Below are 7,243 nucleotides of genomic sequence, written 5' to 3' on the forward strand. Positions count from 1 at the left end.
AAATATTTAGTGAGTTTCTAATGTGATAATTATAGCACATTTACAAAATATTTCAAAATTTAAAAAGTACTTTTCTCAGAATAATCTTCATAGCTAAGTAGTATAAATGTCTTATCTCCATTTTATAGGTGAGAAAACTGAGCCTCAGAAGTTAAGCCACTTGCCTAAATTAATCTGCTAACCCAGGTCTTTGGACTCCAAGTCATAGGATCATAGATCTAGATGTGAATGGAAGCTTAAACATTAACCAGTTACAGAATCATCAAATGTGAGAGCAGGAAGAGCCCTCACTAGCCGTCCAGTCCAAGCCACTTGTCACCCTGCTGCATCGTGAGAGGAAAGTGGTTGAACAGCCTCTGCTTGAAGACCTTCAGGGATGCAGAACCCACCACCTCTTAAGGCACACCATTCCACTTGTGAAGAACTCTAATTGTTAGGAAGTTTTTCATGAAATCAGGCCTACATTGGACTCTTTGTAACTTTGACCCATCGCTCCTAATTCTGCTCTTTGGGGCCAAATGGAACACTATTAATCCTTCTTCCATGAGACAGCCTGCAAATACTTAAAGACAGCTCTAATGTCTCCCTTGAATCTTTTCTTTTCCAAGCTAAACATGCCTAGTTACTTCTACCAAACCTCCTATGGCATGAGCTCAAGGCCCATCATCATCCTCATTGTCCTCCTCTGGATATTTTCCAACTTATCAATGTCCTTCTGAAACTGTGATAACCAGAAATGGACTTATTACTACAGGTGAGTTCTTCTTCTTCTTCTTCTTCTTCTTCTTCTTCTTCTTCTTCTTCTTCTTCTTCTTCTTCTTCTTCTTCTTCTTCTTTTTTGTTTTTTGGTGAGGCAATTGGGGTTAAGTAACTTGCCCAGGGTCACACAGCTAGTAAGTGTCAACTCAGGTCCTCCTGACTCCAAGGCCAGAGCTGTATCCACTGTACCTCCTAGCTTCCCGCTCCAGGTGAATTCTACTGAGGGCAGGGTATAGTGGGCTTATCACCTCTCTATTCCTTGAAGCTATGCCCCTCTTCTGATAGCCCAAGATTACGTGAGCTTCTTTACTGCCATATCACACTGCTGCCTCCTTGATCTTTTTTCCCCCAATTGCTATCTATATCCATGCTTCCCCTATCTTGTTTTTGTGAAGTTGGTTTTCTGGTAGCGAAGTGTAAGACTTTAACTTTATCCCAATTGAATTTCAATTCATAAATTCAGCCCTATTCTCTAGCCTGTCATGATACTTTTGGACCCTGATGATCAGCTGATGTTTTTGCTTTCCTCCCTAGCTTTGTTTCCAATTTTCTGCTACCCCAGCTGGTACTGCTATAAATATTTTGAGGTGTTTCAGGCCTTTTATGTTCTTGTAATCCTTGGGGTAAATACCTAGGAGTGAGAAACTCAGGGTTAAAGAGTATGGATGTTTCGTCACTTTAAAGACATATTTTCACATTGCTTTCTAGAATGGTTGGACTAAATTATAGCTTCACCCAGAGTCCATTAGTGTGTCTGTCTTTCCACAACCTTTACAACATGTGCCATTCCCATCTTTGTGATCTTTGCCAATTAGCTTTGTATGAGGTAAAATTTCAGAGTTGTCTTGATATGCCTTTCTCTTATTATAATAATTGAACTTGACTGAATGGATATGAGGGGGAGAGGAGAATGAGGAGTTGAAGATAATACCAAGGTTTCTAGTCCCCCGAAATGGAGATGCCTTTGATAGAAAAAGGGAATTGAACCGGTTGGGCGAGGAAAAACTATTTGGTTTTGGAATTGGGGGCAAGTGAAATTGCCCAGTCAGATTAACTCATATTTCAATAGCCAGTCAGATTAACTCATATTTCAATAAGTAACTTGCCCAGGGTCACACAGGTATTAAGTGGGGCAGCTAGGTGGCTCATCGGATAGAGTCCCTGGTTTGGAATCAGGAAGGCTCAAATATGAAATTCAAATCTGGATTCAGACACTTATTAGCTGTGTGACCTGGGGAAGCCATTTAATCTCTGTTTGCTTCAGTATACTCATCTGTCAAGTGGGGATAATAATAGCACCTACCTCACAGAGTTTTCGTAAGGATCAAATGAGATAATAATTATAAAGCTTTGAACAATGCCTGGCACACAATAATGACTATATAAATGTTAGTTATTTTTATTCTTGACTCTAAATAGTATGCTACCTAACTACTGGTAGAAGGAGAGATGGGGGGGAGGGAATGAGTAAAGAAAAAATAAAGTTAAGATCAGAGTCTTGGGGAATGTCTACAGTAAGGGGACAGGAAACATACAAGAAATAATTAAAGAGGAAGGAGAAGAGTCAGAAAAAGGTATTAAAGTAAACTAAAAAAGAAAAGAGTTTCAGGAAGGATAATATAATAATACCTGACATTTATGTAATGATTTTTGTACTTTTTCTTACCTGAAGATTTAAACAATTCTGTGAGGAAGGCCTTGTAGATGTCATTATCCCAGTTTTACAGATGAGGGACCAAAGCTCATGGAGATAAAGCCTTCCCCAAAGTCAGATGAAAGTTATATGATATTAGTATAGATGGTAAGTAAGAAACATGATTTGAACTGAGTTCTCCCTGATGCCAACTCCAGAACTTTATCCACTATATCATTCAGTCAGTATCAAATACAGCAGAAAAGTCAAGAGAAATAGAGACTGACCAAACATATGAACCAATCGTTTTCAGAAGAAGAATTGCTGATCATTAACAACCATATGAAAGAGTCCTCCAAGTCCTAATAAAAAGTATGAATCAAAGCTATACTGAAGCTCTACTTCACACCTAGCAAATTGGCAAAAGATGGGAAAGAATGGGAATAATCGAGGTTGGATGGGCTATAGACATATAGGGTCATTAATGTTGTCGGAGAGGTTGAGAAATAATCCAAACATTCTGAAAAGCAATTTGGAATTAAATTAAAGAAGGGACTATGATGTCTATATTCTTCAAAATGGAGATCTTGTTGCTATGTACTACTTTGTAGTAAACAAGATCTTGAAACAAAATAGATGCCCATCAAGTGGGGAATGGCCAAATTATGATCCATATGAATACTATGGAATATTATTTTGCCATAACAAATAAATATTAGAGATCCAGAAAAGCACAGGAAGACCTATGAACAGGTGCATAGTAAAGTATGCAGAAACCAGGAAAGTAACACACACAGAAATGATGATAAGAATATAAATGAAAAGAACAATAACAAAAGCATGTCCCACTACACTTTGCATTGGCTGCTTTGCCTGGTTTCAACTCCATGGAACAAGATGCTCCTCCCAGGATAAGTTCCACACTCCCCATCTCATCAGCATTCTGCTAATTCTAGCCTTGATTGACACTATGTCCTTTAGTCTCCTCTGTCCTCTGATTAGAGGGTAGAGTATCAAACTTCTCCCAATGCCCTCCTTTACAGAGGACAGAAACTGGACTCAGCCCTCTTCACTTTGCCTCTGCTGCTTTGCCTAGTTTCTTTCTTTCTTTCTTTCTTTCTTTCTTTCTTTCTTTCTTTCTTTCTTTCTTTCTTTCTTTCTTTCTTTCTTTCTTTCTTTCTTTCCTTCTTTCTTTCTTTCTTTCCTTCTTTCTTTCTTTCTTTCCTTCTTTCTTTCTCTCTTTCTTTCTCTCTTTCTCTCTTTCTTTCTCTCTTTCTTTCTCTCTTTCTTTCTCTCTTTCTTTCTCTCTTTCTTTCGCTTTTTGGCGAGGCAATTAGGGTTAAGTGACTTGCCCAGGGTCACACAGCTAGTGTCAAGTGTCTGAGATCAGATCTGAACTCAAGTCCTCCTGCTCCAAGGCCAGATTTCTATCCACTGTGCCACCTAGCTGCCCCACTTGGCCTAGTTTCAATGCCATGGAACAAGATGTGCCTGAGCTGGATACACCATGATGCTCTTCTCCATCTTCTATCCCTCTCCCCGCCTTCCTACCTCTTTTTTGTATGTTGTTTCCCTTCATTAGATTGTAAGCTCCTTGAGAGAAGTGATGGTGTACTCCCAGTGCTAAGCACAGTGCCTAGCATATAGTAGGTACTTAATAAATGTTTATTGGATTGGAAAAAAAATCTGAATGCTATGTAGATATAGTGACCAAGCACAATTCTGAAGAAAGGATGAAAAAACTGTACCTGGGAGCAGCTAGGTGGTGCAGTGGATAGAGCTCCATCCTTGGAGTCAGAAGGACCTGAGTTCAAATCCAGCCTTAGACACTTGACACTTACTGGCTATATGACCCTAGGCAAGTCACTTAACCCCAACTGCCTCACCAAAAAGCACATATATGTATGTATGTATGATATATATATATATATATATATATATATATATATATATATATATATATATAGATATATATATATCTTACTCCACTGCAGAGGTGCGAAGATCACAAATGATATTGAATGGTATTATTTTGTTGTTTTGGTTTTGCAGAGCTGTATTTTCTCTCTTTCTTATTCTTTGTTACAGGTCCTAGAGTCAAGAAGGATAATCTTCCTGTGTTCAAATCCAGCCTCAGACACTTACTAGTTGTGTGACCCTGGGCAAGTCACTTAACCTGGTTTATCTAAATTTCCTCATCTATAAAATGAACTGGAGAAGAAATGGCAAATCACTCCAGTATCTTTGCCAAGAAAACCCCAAAAGGGTCACAAAGAGTCAGACATGACTAATACAACTAAATATTAACAGCAAAAACTTGACATCCATTATTTTTTAAAAGAAAAATAAGGACTGAGAATAGGCTCTTTTTAAAAAGAAAGAGGTTATTGTTGATTTCTAGAACAACATCTTCAATAGATTTGTTGAGATAGGGGCCAGAATGCAGAGGGAAGAAGATGGCAGGAAAATAGAGGTAGTAGGCCTAGATCTGGATTCTAGAAATTTGGCAGTAAAAGATGAAAAATAGAATAGTTTGATACGCCTTCTCAAGGCCACATGTGGCCGTCTAGGTCCTCAAGTGTGACCCTTTGACTGCAGTCAAACAGTAAAAGGACATATCCTAGAACTGCTTTGACACATTTTGACAACAGAATGGATGCTGAAGATGTCACATAGGTTGTGAACCTGGGTGACTGGGAGGATGGTAGTAATAGGGATAGTAATAAGAATAGTTAAAAACAGGAGAAGGTTTGGAGGGGAAGATAAGTTCAGTTTTGACATGATGAGCTTAATATGTTTACAGGATATGTAATGTGAGCTGTCCAATAGGCAGTTGGTGAAGGAAGGCTGGAGATCAGGAGAGAGGATAGAGCTGGATAAATACATCAGAGAATTATCAGGATAGAGATGATTATTTGAATACATGGGAGCTGATGGTTGACTCACCGAGTGAAATAATACAGAAGGACAGACCTTGGGGGACTTCCATATGTAATGGGTGCTAATATGCTTCAACCTAATGAAATCCACTTTGTGCGTGATATGCAATTTTATTTGCTTGAACATTGTTGTATTCTATGATTCACAGGCCTGTAGCTGCACTGGAAAACTGCTGATTTTTTTTAATGGGCATTTCTTACAGGGAAAAACATGGTCACTAAAATAACTTCATTTCTCCAACTTTTCTTCCATGTTTAACTCTTCCTGTTCAGTTCAGTTCTCAGTTCATTATTTATTTGCACTGTCTGTCCAAGATTTACGTACTGATGTACCAGATCCATGAATTTTTCATTCAACTATGTATCAAAATATTGATAATTGGCTTTCTTCATCTAGTCTTTTTTGTTTGTTTTGTTAGACTGAATTCTTTGGAGTGATTATAGATCTCATTTAGGAGGCCTTCCAAGTGCTGGGATTTGATACAATCAACACAATATCATTTACCTACAAGTACATCAGGAGGACTTCTCCGTCTACTCTACAAAGAATTCCTCTTCCATTTGGATTCTGTTCTTGACATCCATCTTGACAGTAGCAAACAATTTTCTTACATCTCTGACTTAAATGTCATTTGATACGCATTATCAATGGATCATAAAATGAAATTGTCTCTATTGTTATATCTTTCCATGAATCTTTAATGATTCTTTAATAACCTTTAATGAGTCATTTTGGTGGCAAAGTAAATAAAGAACTGGACTTGGATTAAGGAAGACCTCATTTCAAACCTGGCCTCAAACACTCATTCACTAGCTGTGTGACCCTGGGCAAATCACCTAAACAGTGTCTGCTTCAGTTTCCTCGAATATAAAATGGTGATGATAATAACACCTACCTCTTAGAGTGATTATGAGAATCAAATGAGGTATTTGTGAAGTGCTTAGCACAGTGCCTGGTACATAGTATGCACTTGCTAAATGCTCATGCCTTTCCCTTTTCCCTTTATTCTAACACATATATGGGAGATAACCTTGTTGGAGAGAAATATTAAGATGGTATTTTGTTTAAAACATTTTTTTACTGGCAACAACCAAATAAGCATGATAGAATTTACATATTTTTGTAACTTTCAGTCAATTGTATAACTGTAAAGATTGCAATGTGCTGTAGAATGTGATTTGCAAAAGGCTAATGTCATACCTTCATCAGTATTGTTATTGATTAGTCTGTAGATTTTTTTCATGGAAAAAATTTTTGTAGAGATTGAAAATAAGAATAATAGATAGAATTTATATAGTGCCTTGAGGTGTACAAAGCACTTTATGTATGTTAACTTATTTGATACTTACAATAACCCTGTGAGATAGCTGCTAGGATTATTCCACTTTTTACCAATGAGGAAACTAAAGCTGTGAATATTTAAGTGACTCACCTAGGGTTGGTACTTATTCATTTCTCTTCAATCATCATTCTTGGTAATAAGGTATGACTTTAAAAACATAATATATTTATATTATGCTTGCTCTGTTACTGTCAACATTTCAAAGTTAAGCTTGTCATAATTATAATTTTCTCCTTATTATGAAGTACAAAATTAATGACATTTAATGTGATGGAATTAGAGGAGGAATAATGGAATTCTACTATGTAAAGTATGAATACATACATACTTATAAGTATTTAGCTTCAAGTCCCTCTAATTACATATTTATGCTCAGTTTTACTTTAAAATGTGATGACATTATTCAACTTTTAAATAGTGTTTGGTCTGCAATTCAAACCAGAAAGGAACCTCAAATGATTAACCTTACCAGCCCTGTACCTTAAATCAAAATTGCACATAAAATTATTTTTGTCATATATATAAACATCCAGGAATCCAGGGAGCATATGATCAGAAAAGGATGTGGT

The 7,243-nt window shown here is 37.1% G+C and overlaps 1 long non-coding RNA gene across 1 annotated transcript; it reads left to right on the forward strand.

Annotated features, from left to right (window-relative positions):
* Positions 1–138: 138 nt before the first annotated feature.
* Positions 139–6,097, forward strand: LOC110202948 (uncharacterized). Its single transcript, XR_002322824.2, has 2 exons — positions 139–754; positions 5,751–6,097. It is a non-coding gene; the product is annotated as an uncharacterized LOC110202948 (long non-coding RNA).
* The last annotated feature ends 1,146 nt before the right edge of the window (positions 6,098–7,243 follow it).

The sequence above is a fragment of the Phascolarctos cinereus genome, unplaced genomic scaffold, assembly GCF_003287225.1.
Source record: "Phascolarctos cinereus isolate Bilbo 61053 unplaced genomic scaffold, phaCin_HiC Scaffold_1;HRSCAF=81, whole genome shotgun sequence".
NCBI lineage: Eukaryota > Metazoa > Chordata > Mammalia > Diprotodontia > Phascolarctidae > Phascolarctos > Phascolarctos cinereus.